Below are 17108 nucleotides of genomic sequence, written 5' to 3' on the forward strand. Positions count from 1 at the left end.
TAGTGACTGGTTCTCTGCCTCTCCTCCTCCTCCTCCTCACCGTGCATCCCCCCAGCTCTCACCTGTGCCATTGCAGCACTGGCTGTAGTGATTAAGGTATTGCCAAACTCGATGGGAGCTCCCCCCATCACTCATTTGATAGAATAGAGGGCACTTTTTCTGTTGACTTTGATACAGTCAGGCTGGCTTTGGGCACCTTCCACGCTCAGTTCTGTTTCACATCGGTTCTACTGACGCTGGGACAAAGGAGGTAATTTGTGATTTGTCACAAGTTGGAGAGCCGGTGCTGCTGTGATCTGACTGTGGCCTTGCTACTGATTCTGACTGTGCTTGTCACACTCAGGGATGTTTTTCAGAGGAGATTTTTCCTAGTTAGTTATCTTCTTTCAACAATGTCACTGTAACATCTCATTTTTTGTCATTGCAGTCTGGGTTTCCATCACAGTGTCAGGCTGAGGCAATAAAGCAGCCAAAGAACCTGGGTATGACTTGCAAGGACAAGTACACTTGGGTCATGAGGTATAGCTCTCTATGAATTATGTATCCCTTCTGCACTTCAGAAGGAATGTAATTGTGCATCCAGGCAAAAAGTAATTTATACTGTACGTGCATATCTTGAATAGATGTTTGAACCTGAGGTAGCTGATTTCAAGTGGTTACTCCTTCATGGTACTGGGTGATTATATTGCTCTTGTATGCATTGCTTTCCTGAGGAGGTAACGGTGTGTGAGGATAATGCCAAAATTCTAGTCAGGTACAGAAACTACAGAATGTTTCTTAACCAGTTCTTGGTATTTTGCATAACCAAAGGCTTCAACAATCCAGGAAATGTATATCTCTGAGGGTCAGGATTTAGCATTTCTTGCTCAGTTCCTTAAAAAAAAAATAAATCAGAATGTATTAAAATCAGCTATTTCCGTTTTTAAGTCCTTATCAACATGCATGTGTTTCTTTCATGTCACACTGGGATCCCTCCTACTTTAACTTGGTTCTGTTACAGCATGTCACTTTTTCACAGTTGTTATCCTGTGGGTTTCAGTGTTTGGACACTGATTAAATGTGAGTCATCAGAGCTGCAGCAGTGCAGGAAGTGTACCCCTTAATCACTCACAAAAAGAGTTAATAATTACAGAAAAGTTTAACTGATGTATTTTATAACTGCAATGAGTATGCATGTTCCAAGGAGTATCTTCTTTCAAAGCACTATGAACAGCTGAATGTACACTTTAAAAGAATTTAAAGTGAAAAAAAATTATGGCACAGAAGTCAATAAAAGCTGATTTTTCCCAACAGTTAAGTAGCTGATGGCTTCCTACTTCTGAAGCCTTACCCTTATTGTTGCAAATTTAATAATTTATGAGTGCAATTGCATTTTTTTGTCTTTGTTACAAGTTAATCAATCTCAGAGTAACTATAAAATACTATATAAATATTATTTCTCAGCTGTAATTGTGCCCAGCCACCCTTATAAGAATGTGTACTGAGGGACATTTCTTAGGATGAAGGGTGATGAATAGACTTGACTCAGGCAGGCAGAGGAAGCTGAGGCACAGGAAAGTCAGATTTTTCTACGTCATGCAGCAGCTCAAGGGCAGAGCTATGAATAGAATAAAGGTCTCAGGGCTTTTCATCTCAGTCCAGTTGGCCAAATGAGACTCGCTGTCCTATAATTACACATTCTATGTCTGTAGTTCAGGAGGGCAGCAAGATGTTGGAGTTGCTTGCTTGGGGCAGAGGTCATCTGTGGATGCTTATAAAAGCACAGGCAGTATTTTGGAGCACTGTATTGATAATAAAGCGTGGTCTGCATGGGCAGTGCTGGTGGTGTGACGTAGGTACTGTAATTAGGGTATGATGTGGCTACTGTGAGTTACTGCTAAAAGCTGCCCCAGATGCATCTGTGCAAGTGCCTTCAGAACTAAGCATACAGCCTGAACTGTTGTGAATTCTGGCCTGGGGCTGTTCAGCCTTTACATTTCCCCCATCAAAGACCCTGTACATCACACTTTCTAGCTGCTTCAATATCAGGGAGTATTTTTTTTTTATAGTGGAAAAGTTTAATTTTGCTCTCCATATATAAGCACAAGACTGTTCTTCTGTTGAAACTTTAAAAAAATACATGTTCAGGCAGACTAAACTTCTAGAATTGCTGCTTAAACCGTGAAAGACTGAGCTTTCAGAAAGAGAGGAATAATGAAACAGTTCAGGCTGTTTTAACCATAGCAATCACTAATGCTCTGGGTATAATTAGAAACCTAATTACTGTGAATTTACTTGCAAAGACTTTTCAGCCTTTTGAGACTTGCCCCATACAATTCTATCAGGTTCCAAGTGGAGCATGGGCGGTTCTCCATTAAGCTGCTAGGAAATTAGTAATGCTGTTTTTTTTCTGTTAGCGCTTCTGCTATAATCTCTGTTTAAAAGTGCCTTATCTGAACAATGGAAAGGCTTTTATTATTTTTCATTATGATTCATTTTAACATTATTTTCTATATCTTTGAGTCCAGAGCTTTTGTGTTTGGGTCAGGTACTTCATTAGAAGCAAAAGCCTGAGATAATGCAATGCAAATTGAATTACAGTGGAAAAATGCGTTAATTTTGATTGAATTTTCTAATTTTGCCTCTTATTTAACAATGCTTCAAATATAATTTTAATATTTCTAAACTTTTGAAAGGTAGGTTTATGCATTGATTTTGATTAGGTATGAGGAAGAAATTCTTCATTGTGAGGGTGGTGAGGCATTGGAACAGGTTGCCTGGAGAAGTTGTGGATCCCCCATCCCTGAAGTGTGCAAGGCTAGGCTGGGTGGGGACATTGACCAGCCTTATTTATTACAAGATGTCCCCTGCCCATGGTGGAGGAATTGGAACTAGATGATCTTCTAAGGTTCTTTCTAACCTAAACCATTCTGTCATTGAAAAAGAAGCCTTATTCATATTAGAAAAACATTAAAGCTTCAGTACTGTATAACAGTATATTACTTCTCCTCACTGTGTATTTTATTTCCCATGAAGTTGTTTTTATAATTACAGCATATTGTGTTATATAACAGTTTGTCCTTCATGAATAGAAACTGCCATTATCTGAAGGGATTTTGGGCTGGTGTTTTTTACCTTTGGACGTCTTGTTTCTTAAAGTAGTTACTAATAAGTAACTTGCAATAAGATTTTTTTTCCAATAAGAATTAAAAATAGCTTGTAAGCTGGAGCTAAGTACTCTTTATGCTGTATTCTCCTATGCAAATTACATTTCCTGTGTCAAAAGATGGATGGATGGATGGATGGATGGATGGATGGATGGATGGATGGATGGATGGACGGATGAAGGACTAGAGAAAGCTGCTGTTGTGTGATGGATTTGCCACTCTTCTGATGCAGTCTTGATGCAGATACAGAATTCCTTCGTTGTGATTAACTCTGACATCAGGAAATGACAATTGAGAAGTCAGAAGAACCATTAGGGTAAGAGCAAAAAGCTTGTTATTGCCAAGTCCATTCATTTCTAGAAAACTTCATAATTACAGCATTAAAAAGAGCTAAGATAAGAATTTCTTACTGCAGACTTCGATGTAATTTCAGGAAATTAGGGCTACTTTAATTTTGTTTAATGTGCAACCATGTGGCCAAAAAGGTTTTGAAAAAACCCTTAAGTGTCTTGGCTGTTGTGTATTAATTTTAATTGCTGGTTTTGACATAACTTTGTACTAGTGTAAGTATACTTTGCTCAGCAGTCGTGTGTTTGCTTGTGCCTTGGCAGGAAGGGAATTACCCCATAAGTAGATTTACTTATCCTTGTCCCCATTCAGTGAAAACTAATCTTGGGATCGTTTCTTTCTTCAAGGACCTATTTATAAAAATGTCTGAGATGGCTGTATGATAAATTTTTTCTTCTTCATGTGTGAGCATTTTTTTTTTTCATGTTTTATACCTGTCTGTTTCTATAAGCAGTGATATTTTTAAGGCACACCATGCCTCATGCTTGAAGTGAAAGTTGCATGCATTTCTTTGTGAAGAATTAAGTTTTTTGCCTGGTTCTGTGCTCCTATTTTTTTTTTCCCCCCAGTTAAATACTTCAGTCTTTGTAAAGACTAAATAACATGACAGAGTAGGTAATGTGAAATGCAAAAATGTAGGTAATGTGTGTACTGGAAAGTTTCTGCTGAGCTCCTGGCTAAGCAGTTTCTGCTCTTCTGGCTTGCATTCAGATATTCTGAAAAACTTGTTTGTGTAGTGAATTGGTCCAGGGAACTGATACTGTGTGAAAATACAGGGACCTTCTCTTCCTTCTCCCTCCAGCTCTTTAGGAAAAGTTATTTATAATCTCTTATAAATACATATTACAATATTGGCTTTTTGCAAAATACTGAAATGGATGTTAAATGTTTCTATTAACTAAACTTAGGCATAGTAGTGAAATAGCTGATATAGATATGTTTGTGAACGGCCTCCTTGGTTGGGTAACATCCAATGGACATATGATGAAGACCCCTGCTACTGATATGCCAACTATCATCACCGTCTGAATAAAGTACAGACTAAAACCCGAGCTGGGGGTGATGGAAAGAACGGACTAAAACCACAACCGAGAGGTGTGCGTGCTCTAAAAAGGCGTTCCCGAGGAGGAGTTATGCTAAGAAGTTCTTGGAACATGTAAATTAATTTTTAGGAAAAGTTTGAATATATATGATTGCTTATGAATATGCAATAGGCTGATGCAATAGAAAAAGTATATAAAGAGTGTCTGCGAACTAGCAAGCGTGCTCTTAGCCGAACACCACGCACCCGGCCGTTAATCTTTGTTTTATTATCTTTGTCTCCTATTGTCTTTTATTAAACTTGTGAGTTTCCCCAGGGAGCGAGGCTGGTTTTTGGCTTTGGCGTGGGGGGCTGCAGGGCCGCCGGGGCTGCAGGGCCGCCGGGCACCGCGCGGGGGCAGCAGAGGCCCGGCCCGCCCGCCCGGGAGAACGCGGGGTCAGAGCCCACGGAAAACCCACGAGCAAAAACCCGGAGCGTTCTTATTGTCTTTGCAGTTACAGCCTTATATTGTCTTTGCAGCTGCCATCCTCTGGGTGAAAATTAAGAAATCATCCCACGGAGTCATTTGGTTTTACAGTACCTTAATTTGGAGAAACCTTGCTATTTATATCCACTTATATTTAACGCTGTTGCCTATAGCTATTTTCATTATCTGATCAAGTCCCATCGTGTGACAAATTTCTGGTTTTATCTCATGACACTCCTGTTCAGAAGTTCTTTGCTAATTGTTGGATTTTTTTTTTTTCTTTTACATTCAGTTGAAATTCTGCATTTGCCCAAAGAATCTGGAGAGATTATACAGGTATATAAGGCTTTGAGTACTATGCTTGCATTCTTGCAGGGAGAAGAAAATGTAGACAAATCTAAAATTCTCAGGAAGTCAGACTTTGCTACTTAATTTATTTACAAAACAGCTTGTTCTATTTAAAGGACTTCTGCCAGCTGAGGAGAGAGAATAAAAGATTTTACTACTTAATCTTATCTCATGGGTTGTTGCTGTGGAGAAAATTTGGATGCTTCTAATCTTGAAAAATTGGAAGATCCAGAAAACCTGCAGATCCTTCTGCAGAGGTTGAAGTAGAAGGAAAATAAAAACTCATTCAATAATTTGCTCCAGGTAGAATTTATATGGGAACTGAAGATGAAAATATGCTGCAGTCCTCTGACAAGTGATGGGGGCATGTTTATAATTATTAAAACAACTACTGCTCTTAGTTTCACGAACTTTAAAGAAAGAAGTAAAAGAAAATTTTGGGAGACAAGTTGGTGTTAAGAAGCACATCTGTTTATATGTCTCTTGTTTCATGGCAAAATCTGTATAGGTGAGTTCTGCCCCTCTGTCACTGGTAACAGTCTTGGTGTAAGGACAGCTGGGGCTCCTCAGAACAGAGGCACAAGCAGCAGAATATCTCAGAAAACTGGCAGTGGTGTCAGCAGGCACTGTTGTTTCTCCCATCCTATTCTGTCTTCCTGCAGAGTGTGACCTTTCGTTTCCTGAGATAGATATTATCTATCTTTTTACATAATAGTGCCTGTTAAGATTTTCAGACATAAACTTGTCTGACTAATTTGCAAACCTATATGAGAGCTTCTGTTACCATCTTCACATAGTATTGAGCTTCCAGACTAATGGTGTTGTCTGAAAAAGCACCCCTAAAGCCTAGTTAAAACATAAATGAGTTAAAAAGAAGGGGGGAAATGCTTGATAAAATTGCCCTAAATGAATGGCAAAGTATTCTATTTGTTTGTTTTTCAAAAGGTGATTAAGAAGACAGGGTAGTGAATGTTTAACTCTGGGTAGAAATTACATTAAGACTCTAAAGAATTTACCCAGGTTCAGAAAATAATTTAGCATCTACATAGAGCTTGGAAAGGCTAAGAATGTGTGGCTAACCAAGACTGTAGAAAGCCAGATTAGGAAGGAGAATGAATAGTATTTCAAGATATTAAGCTTCTTTATGTAAACTTACTTGGGAAAAAATATATTATAATTGAAGCTGTGCTTTTCCAAATGTTTCCTATGCTGTAAGCACCTGAAAGATTAAGTGCACATTCTACATTATTTCTTTGAAAGCAACTAATCTTTGTACTTCTTAGGTTTGCACACTGTAACTGTTGACATGAGATCAGCTTGAAGATGAAAGTAGATTTATTCTAGCAAAGCAGGGTGAGACTGTGAATTAGTCTTGGGAAATACCAGAATTAGCCATATTCAGAAATAGAAATATTAGATATGTTCAGAATCTCCATCTCTATTCTGTTGTTTGAGGCAGATTTTTTTTTGCATCTCTCACCTGAGTTATTTGTATATTTCTTTCTGATTCCATTTAGCCATTATCATTGGAGGTTTAATAGTAGAAAGAGCTTTTACTAGAGATAACTGTAGTACACTCCAACATTTGTGTGACTACATGTGTAATGTGTAAAAAGTGGGAAAAAGAACCCTTTCCATCTTATGTGTCCAGATATGGTAAGCTAGAGGAAAATAAATCTACATGGATAAGTTTTAATGTTCAATTCTTTCAGGTTTAAAGCATCTTTAAAAAATCTTAAGTGTTTTTAAGACTAGAGCAAGACTTTGCAAAATTAGAGGATAACTCTAGTTGGAATGAATGTAACTAAATTTCCAGTCCAATCTCCTGGTCAAAACAGCATTCAATTACTAGCTCAGACCAAGTCTTTATCCAGTCAGGTTTTGAAAACTTCCAAGAATGGAGGCTGCACAACCTTTCTGTCTTTGTGGTGAGCAGACTTCTTTACACCCATCAGTCCAAACCTCTCATTTCAACTTCTGCCCACTGTCTCTCATCGTGCCACCATGTGGCACTTTGGGAACCAGGCTGCATTTTCTGGGGAGCTCCCTGCAGGTGCTGCCCTTTGGCCTCCCCCAGGCACTGTCTTCTGCAGGCTAAACAAGCTCCTTGCCCCAGTCTGTCCTCACAGGCCTTGTCAGTGCCCTGGTGTTTGATCATCTGCACAATCCCTGCACAATCCCTTGTTTGTCTGTAGCCCTCCCTAGGGACCAGACATGAGGTAGTAGAACAGAGGGTTCATTGTCATTTGGAGTGGTGTGAGGTTTTTTTTAATATTTGGATGTTGCTGTACACCCCTTGTCCTAAACATTGTTGCTGTTTTGTGTCAGTTCAATTGTTCTGTATACTTTTGGGTACCTCACTTTCTGTTTCAGACACCTCTTTATTGTGCATTTGTTGCGCTGGAGGTGCTCGTATTGGGAATTGGTTGAAGAAACGTCAGGTAAATGAGGGGACACTTAATATGGAACGTACAATATTGAATGTATTGAATATACAATAACAGTGTAGGTGTTAATGTTGCTGTCACAAAGACCTTTTGCTTCTCAAGGGAATCAGTCCAAAAGCAGTTACTTTTAAGGGAGTATAGAACAGAGTGTGGAGTAGAAAAACAGACTTCAAGTACCTGGTACCCTCTCTGGGCAGCCTGTTCCATTGTGCTCTGCTAGAGACATTTTTCCCAATGCCCAGTCAGAACATCCTAATCTGTAACTTGTGGCCATGGTCACTTCCTTCCCCTGAAGAACTTGCAGGATAGAGTGGGAATTGAATATGTGTTCCATATGCCTACACTTTTTTTTTTGGTTTATAATTGTAGGTGTAAAGCAAAGACCAGAAGACAATGTGAGAAGTAATTACCAAAGTAATCAGGGCTGTCTCTTGAAATTTCAGAAGTCAGCAGATGAGAAGGTCAGTGAGGAAAGGCAGTGGCTGTATGTGCAATACTTCTAATTTAGGCTCTGAGTGCTTGACACACAGCTGTTTAAGTAAGCTCAGGATAACAAAGAACTGTTTGGAAGAGGATGGCTGTTACTGACTGCGGTGTAATCAGAAGCTGAGGACTCGTGTGAAGATGATGGTTGCAAGGGGGGCCATGCATGTTGTAATCGGCTCTTGCTGGAGAAAGCAAAGCTGCAGAAAATAGCTTGATTGGGTGTGAACACTGCTGTGTTTTAATGACTTCTGCTGCTGCCAGCTATTAATGATAGGCATGTCTGGATTGTGACTAAAAATGTGGAAATATCTGGAGTGTTGCACATAGGTTTGTTCATTATTGAAGTGACTATACTGGGGTTGCAACCCATTTCAGAGGGTGTTGGGCACTGCAATGTGTTGCATCCAAAAGGAGTGGTGTCCTTGAAGTCTCCCTTGTGTACTTATGTATGGTTTTTCTAATCCTTATGAGCATTTGTATTGCTTATTTGACCATGTTTCAACTTTCTGCACATCTTTCTTCAATTCAGTTTTCTTCAAGTTCTGCAATTCCTGCTATAGCACAGATGATGTTTTCCAAACTATTTTTGAGGTAGCTTATTTTTTCAGTCAGGCATCTACACTAAGCTGTTTAAATCTCTCCCATGAATTGCTTCATTGATTCAAAGCTCTGTGGTGTAGGAACACTGGAGATTAATTAATTTCATTAATTGTGCAAAAAGATATATGCTGGTGGCAACCAGAGTGTTGTATGTTCCCGATTCATTTCCCTTTTGAGTCCTTTTAGCCATTGCACAAAATTGTCTGTCTTTCTGCCTGCAGTGACTGCACCAACAGTGTGGTTGTCTCTTCCTCATAGCAGCTCTGCTTATTGTCCTTGAAAGATGAAATTTCCAAAGCTACAAATCCATAACAAATACCATAATTTCTTTTCTTTTAGTAGGAGTTGAGAAGTAAGTGTACTCCTCTTCTAAGATATTTTGTCTTATAATATTTTTTATCAGTTCCTCCTAGTGTGTACACTTTATAACACATTTTAATTAAAAAGCATTATTTGTGGTATTTCCTTTGTCCATGTCCAGTGGGAGCTGGTGGGATGAATGTTTCCAGAAGGCTTCATTTTGTGTTGATTGCTGGGTGGTTCCCTTCCTGCATCCTGTACAGTGTGAACCCTCATCTCTGGAATGTCTGTCTGGTCCAATAAAACGTTTGGGGAATGCAGTTACATGGAATCACGTGGGGTATAAATCCCCTGCAATTGCATGTTGAATGTTGGGCTCTGACAGGATTATAAACACGTGGAGGTGCTTGCATATTGCAAGTTTCATCTTGAAGATAGGAGCAAATCCGTGTTAATAATTTTAATTTCTCTTTTCTTCCGTGTTGTTTCTCCATCAAGGCAAATGTTTTTTTGGCTTCTCTTAAAGGACAGGCTTGAACCAGTCTCAAATTTCTAGAGGGATGTTCGTCAATTGTACTGAGAAAGAAGTTACATTGTTGTGATTGTAACCTTCTTAGGACTTGGGTTGTATTGAAAAATAATGTTTCTTTGGCCATAAAGCAGAAGCTTCCTTCCTTATTTCTGTCCTAATGCTAAAACTGGTTGAAAATTAATTATCCTTTTTTTTTTTTTAAAGCACCGAGAGCAACAAGATAATATCAGCAAGTGAGAATATTAGTCCTGAACAGTCAGTCTGTAGGTAAGAAAGGGATAGTGTTAAGTTCCAAAATAATTAAGTTCTGAAAACATAATTTTTATTTATTTTTAACTTATTTTAATATTTATTTTATGTACCTCTGTGCCATTATCTTGCATTTTTGTAGTTTTGTACTCTTGGCACTCTCTCATTTAGTCCAGCTACCTCACTGGCATGTAAGAAGCAGCAGGGGGTGAGCTGGAGTACAAGGCAGTTTCCTTTCCTTCTGTGTAACATTTAGGTACCTTCTCAGATACTTTAGTAAACACTTAATTTGAAAAATTATTGTCCTGTGCTTTTTAGGTTAATATGCTTGATTTCTAGTACTGTGTGTTTTCTTGATTATCTGATCTTAAATGTTACTACTTGTTTTAGAAGCTGTATATTTTAATAATGGCTATTCGGAATGTTTTTCTTCATAGGAAATTGTAGCAAATAGCCCTGGAAAGAACTACAGGAGGTCTTTATCTGGGCTTTTAGAAATAATATATTTGACATCACTTTATTCCAACATATATTATTAGTACTCTATAAAATCTAATCATGGAAACTGGTACATCCTATCCCAGTGCTTAATTGTTCTTCCCTCTAGACAGATTTTTCCTGATGTCTTCTCTAAATCACTTTGACCACAATGAAGTCATTTGTAAGCTTCTCTGACTTTCATGCTCTCTTGTTTTAATTTTTTTTCTCCCCTCAACATGTGTTTGTGAGTTTTAGATTAGTTGATAAGCTTCTTGCAGTCTTTATTTTCTACAGATTTGGGCTTTATAATCTTTCTAGTGGAGAAATTTTTTAAAATTTTAAAATATTAAACATTGTTACTTGTAAATAAAAACTTGTGTGTATGTTTCTTGGAGCGTGGTACTCCAGCATGTATTTCTTTGGAGGCTCTATCTTCATGACTGGAATAGAAAAATGTGGTCTGCAGTTGTGCTCTAGTTGATGCTTTTCAGTGCAAAGACATGGGGGTTTCAGTGCTGTGGTGCCAATTCAGATCAGCCTGCTGTTCACCATAACTCATTACAACACCATGGAGTCCCCTCAGAAGTACTTTGTTCCTTTGCCAAGATCAAATATTTGTATACTTGCCACACACTTGGAAGTCATGTTGCTGTTGCTCTGAAATGTATGAAAATGTGGTTCTAAGTCTGCTCTGATGGAAAGACATGGAACCATCTTTGGGGCTTCAAAGTTGTGTCTTTAGTCAAAGGCAACTGACTGCTGCCTCCCATTGCTTCAGAAGAAGACACTGCACTGGGTGGAAGTGTCTTGTGGACAGAATAGTTAAGGACAACATGTTTTGTTCAGTTTCTTTTGGTGTTAAGCTCTGTAGACATTTTCTGTTATGTGTTACCCTGCCCTGAAAAGCTTTTGAGATCAAGTAGTAGAGGTTTCTTTTCCATTGCAAGTTGTACAAGTTCGTTTCTTCTCTATACTGAAGGAGTTCTATTTTCTGTGTTGTTTTTGGTTTTTTTCCTGTAGTTCTGGATTATGCTTCAGTGTATTCATTGACAGTTCAATTTTGGCACGGTCATCTTAAGCATGTAATCTAGTAAGAGCATTCCTTGCTCTTGTATGTCTTTTCCTCCTTGTGCTTGTTCATACAGGCTGCCTGTGGTGAGATGCCTGTGCTTCAAATCACACTTGGGGGCATTTCTTCTCCTGTAGTGCTCATACAATTTGTGCCTATCCTCCCTCACGCTGCCTTCCACACGAGGGGAGAAGAACAGTAGTACTCTCAATTTCTGAATTTCTCTGCTAATGAAGATCATCAGCTGGACACTGAGGGTGGTGTCCTCTCAGCTTCAGGGCTTTTGCTGAAGCTTCACAGTGACCCTGTGTGGATGGGTCTGGAATCTTCATCACAGGGAAAGCCCATGGGACTGTGCCTCACCTCCCTGTTTCTGCTTTTGCTGTGCTGCTTCTGCAGCGTGATGGTCCTTCTTACCGCATGGGTGTGCTGGGTTATCACAGGATACCAGAAGTACATGAGTCTTCCTGTGTTGTTACCCCTAGGGCCATTTGCAAGATGGGATGTAGCCTTTAAGTTGCTTTTTGAAAAACTTTGTGGTAGAATATTTGGATTTATCTCATGTGTGTCTCTTGACTGGTTCACTGAATTTAGAATCTAAAACCCCCTATTGGCTTTACAGAAATGATCCAGAAAATATTACTGTGGTGGTGAGTGGGTCTTGTCTTCCTTAGAGGATAGCCTTCAATTTATTTTCTTTTTGTTAATTTAAAAATTATTTTTAAGGCTAAAACTGTCTTTTTCTAATCACAGAAGAAACTCTTGGGACAATAAATAGATTAACATCATAACCAACCCAAAACCTGGCTTCATAGTAGGAAGAAACTAACATATCTGGAACATGTTTACAGGAAGTGAGATAATGAATGGATAAAGCTAGGTAGGTGCTTTTGATGGATTGAGTGTTCCCCATGGTCAGGGCTGGATTTCACCTTATGCAGTGCAGCTTTGGAACGGCAGAGGGTACTGTTGGTGCAAGATAAAAAATGAGGTTTTTCACACAGAGCTTGGAATTTATTTTTTTTTGCTCCTAATTTGTTGTTCACTGGAACTGTTGACATGTAATTAGTTGTTGTTAGATCACTGCCTCGTCTTCATAGCATGCATTTATGGATTTGCTAAGTAGTTTTGTGGAGAATCCCCCAATTAAATATGAATGTTTTCTCATTATTTTTGCTGTCACAAAAAGTGATTCAAAGATGTATATTCAGATACAGCTTGTTTGTCCTTCAGTGTTGTGGTAAGACTGTTCCTTCTTTGTTCTACATTGAGGAGTTGATTATGCTGGAACTCTCTAGAGAGTTTTTCTACTGGAGATAAAAGTAAAAAAAAAAAAAAATAAAAATTTGAGAACAAAGTTGCAATTATTCCATCTCTTGTTGGACAGCCCTTCTCTCTCCTGTGTTTTATTTACCACATTCTTGCAGAGTCTCTGGCTGCTGTTCACCGAAGTTGTGTTTTATTTGAATGTCAACAGGTGGGCTGTTATTTAAGACCCGCTTTTAAGGAATGTTAAGGAATGTTACCGTTTTGCCAGGCATCATTTCAGTTCTGTGAAAACGACCTGAGCTTTCCAAATCTAAGTTTCTGAGAGTACAGTTACATACTATGTTGATTTTTGTGGTAAATCTGCTCTAAATGACTACATAGTAACATTTTTAAGGACTATTTTTGGTGACTTTTGTGCAGTTTTTCAGTGATCCAATTTACCACCTCCCCTCAGCCTGTGAGCAGTTGTCATGGCACAGCTGTGCTGGGGGCAGTTGCAGTGATGTGCTGGGCCACACAGGATGTGAAAGTTTCCTAAATTTTGCTTTGCTCCCCAAGTATCCTGTGTGGCCTTGGGGTTGGTGTTAATTTGTGGCTGGAATTGGTAATCTTGATGGAAGCGAGACACCTTCAGTTTGGTCACTGCTGTATTCTCGCTCTACTGTAACGTGCTTATGGAAATGGTTTCAAACTGAGAGTGTAGGTTTAGACTGAATATTAGGAAGAAATTATTTACTGTGAGGGTGGTGAGGCAGTGGAAGAGAGTTCCCAGAGAAGTTGTGGCTGTCTCATTCCTGGAAGTTTTGAAGGCCAGGTCAGACAGGGGTTTGAGGAACTTGGTCTAGTGGAAGTTGTCCCTGCCCATGGTAGGGGGTTGGAACAAGATGGTTTTTAAGATGCCTTCCAAACCAAACCATTATCTGGTTCCATGGAATTCTGGTACAGGCTTATCTGATATTAAGCTGGCAAAAAGAACTACTTTGTGAGTGAAGTTTTCTGCTTTGCAAAGTGATCTAAGCCACGGTGTCAGAAGACACCCCTCGTAGGTCCAAGATTTAATAGGTATAGTGGCAAACTCACTGAAGCACTTCATTTGCTGAGTCTACCTCTCATCAAGGCTTGTCCTCATGGATAATTTTACAGGTACTACACTGTGATTTCATGGAGAGAAGACCTTATGTAGACAGGCTTGAAAAAGAAAAAATATTCATAGGCCGCAATAACTTTTTCCAATCTGTCTTCATTATTCTGCACGTTTCTGGGATAAGAGGTAGCTTTTGGTGATGGAATCTGTTGTGAGCAGGAAACAAGATGCCTGGTAGGGGTAGAGCTACAGTGGAGGAGGAGTGGATAGAAAGGTATTTATGTGCTTTTGGGCTTTGGCAATGGGAAACACTGCTAGCACTGGCTATAACTGTGTTTTGAAACATCACTTGCATTCTTTGTGCTTCAACCCTAACCCTTCTACAGCTTACCTTGAGCCAGCTGTTTCTATTTGACTGATGGCATAGTAAACAATGCCAGCCTACTGCAAAACAGCAGAAAACCAAAATGGAAAGGCATTTTTCCAGTTTGAGCTTCCAGCCAGGAGAGTCCTTGTGATAGCTCAGAGGAGGAGGCATAGGGGAATGAGCTGTTTGGGGCTGTGGTGGGAAGCTGTGCCTTGTGTGGCATCACTGTAAATTTTCACTAGAAGAATGCAGGGCATTAATAATAATCCAAATAAAATAAACCCACCTGCTTGAAATTTTCTGAGGAGTGAAATTTGTTGGGAGAATTTGTCAGTGTGGGGCACTTCATGTGATGAAGTCATGTTGAATATGTTGAACAACCATAAAGAAACTGCCCAGATCCTTCTAACTCAATTCCTGGCCATTGTATTTAACTGGCTGCTTGTGAAAACCTGTAGTAAAACCCGGTTTATTATGGGTAATAATTGTGACCTCAGCAGGATGGCTGGATTTTCACTCCTGGACTCAAATAGTAGCCATTAACAATATATTTCATTATACTGGGAAGGAAATTCTTTTTAAGTGAACCCTAACCTTGTAGTTATTAGATTTATCCTGTGCTCTATTTGGGATAAATTGCGTTCTCACTTTTTTAAGGCATCGTTAAGAATTTTTGCCTGGCATAGTATTACCAGCAAACTGGAAGGTTTGTCTTTTTTTGCAGTTGATTCCTCTGCATTTAATTTGTTCTGAAGCAGTCTCAGGTGAGGGGCAGTACTTGCACTAAAATCCTAAGAGTAATACTTATTTAGAACACAAGGGTGTTTTACAGAATCACAAAATAGTTGTAACTAGGAGGCACCCCCTTAGTACCAATGTGGTTTTTTTCTTAGGTTTAAACAGAATTTCCTGCTTTTCAGTTTGTTCCCATTGCCTATTGCCCTTTCACTGGGCACCTCACCTCTGAGCCCATTTCTGCCTTCTTTAATCTTTCCCATCAGGTTATGTTACTAAGGTCCTCCTGAGCCTTCTCTGCTCAAGGCTGAACAATCCCAGCTCTCTCAGCCTTCCCTCGTGGCAGATGCTTCAATCCTTTAATCATCTTAGCTCACTGGACTGGTTCCAGTGTGTCTCTGTCGAGGGGAGCCCAGCAGTGCCCCAGCCCTGCAGCAGAGCCCCCCTGGTGCTGAGCCAGGGGAAGGGTCCCCCCACCCTGGGGGCTGTTGGCTGCTTTTGTGACCAGGGCATGTTGCTGGCTCTGTTCAGCTGCTCCACCCAGATTCCCAGGTCCTTCTCTGCAAAGCTGTTTTCCAGGAGGTTGGCACACAGCCTGTAGGGCATAGTTATTCTTCTCCAGGAGCAAGACTTTGCATTTTTCTTTGCTGAACTTTGTGAGATCTGCCCATTTCTCCAGACCTTTTCCATATTTTTTTTCTCAGCAGGAGGCCCACATTTTCCCTAGTCTTCTTTTTACTGCTCGATTACTTGTAGAAGCATTTCTTGTCCCTGACTGCTTTCAGCTCCAGGCAGGACTTGACCTTCCCAAGTCTGCACATTAGGACAGTGTCTCTACATTCATCCCCACTCACCTGACCCTGCTCCCACCTCATGTGCATCCTTTCTGTATTTGAGTATTGTCAAAAGCTCCTTGTTGATCCATGTGGGTCTCCTGGTACCTTTGCTTGATTTTCTGCACATTGGCTCTAGGAATCTTGAGCATGGTAGGGTCATTCTTCAAAATGAGCAAACTCTCCTGTACTGGTCTTCTCCCAAGGCACATATCCTGTGGATTTTTCTGAAGCTGGTTCCTGAATTCTGCTCTTGTGAAGCCCAGACTTCTGATCCTGCAAATTTCATTGTTTCCTTTGCCTTGGTTCAGACTTAAGGCTTGGTTCCTGGCAACTACCCTGGCTTTAGTGTCAGCAGTCTGCATTTATTAGAGTTGGTCAGGTCAGTGTTTTAGTCTGAACTAGTGTTTGTATCAGATATTTATACCTTGAGTGAACCAAACAGACCAGGTGTGGGTACATGCTAAATGTTCCTGCAGAAGGTTAATTGTTTTGGTTTTTTTCTTTTTGTTTTTTTAATGTTCTTGACTTAGATTTACTGATCCGTTTCTTATGAGTGTTGGTCTCATGTACCAGTGCTGGTACTGATACCATTAGTGTCTCCCACTCCAATCGCTGGTCACAGGTTTACCTTAGAAAAAAAATTCCATGTAGTTAGATGCCATTCAAATTACTCCCTTGCTAGACCCTTTCTCATTCCCTTAATGGGGTTTAAATTTGCCCAGTCTGGCCATACCCTGGTTTGTTCTGGCATCATGGTGTAACCCAAAGCATTTCTTTGTGGTAAACCTGCCCCCTATCTTGCATGTATCCACAAAACTGCACAACTAGCCTAGAAATTATATAGGCTGTTCTATTTGTTACAGCTCCAAAATCTCCTCCATATCCATGTGATCATTTATAAGTTTCATGTACCATGGGTATGGCCAAGGTATGATAGGGTTCTGGCAAGTGATATATCCGCTTTTTCAGGAGTGGTTTTCTCAGTGGAATTTATCCAATACCTTTCTTCAAGTTCTGCATCTTCTCCCAGCACCACATTACCTGTATGCAGTGGCTGTACCAGATGATTTTAAGGGAGAGTGGACACACTGAACCTCAGACAGATCCTAGTTAGTATCAAGTATCCTGGTTATCACAGATGGTGAAATACTGGCAAAAATGCTTGGAAAGTGATTTGGGAAGGCTCTGCTTGCTGTCAATCACTACTGCCAAATTAGCTTAATTAAAACCAGCTGTGGAAAAGTGCTCTGCTGCAACTGATAACTTGATTTCCTTCTCTGAAGTCTTGTGGGCCTGGGGCTGGT

At 39.8% G+C, this 17108-nt stretch overlaps 1 protein-coding gene across 19 annotated transcripts in view; it reads left to right on the forward strand.

Annotated features, from left to right (window-relative positions):
• The window catches only part of ST3GAL3 (ST3 beta-galactoside alpha-2,3-sialyltransferase 3), a 182491-nt gene that overhangs the window by 16236 nt on the left and 149147 nt on the right, over positions 1-17108 (forward strand). The window contains exon 1 of one of the 19 annotated variants that reach the window (XM_086902332.1): positions 9920-9982. The exons of the other annotated variants lie outside the window; for them this stretch is intronic. The gene's annotated coding sequence lies outside the window, so the exon portion shown is untranslated. Of the gene's footprint in view, positions 1-9919; positions 9983-17108 lie in introns of those variants that run through there. 19 annotated transcript variants of the gene reach the window in all.

Source organism: Cyanistes caeruleus, chromosome 9 (assembly GCF_971803275.1).
Source record: "Cyanistes caeruleus chromosome 9, bCyaCae1.hap1.1, whole genome shotgun sequence".
NCBI lineage: Eukaryota > Metazoa > Chordata > Aves > Passeriformes > Paridae > Cyanistes > Cyanistes caeruleus.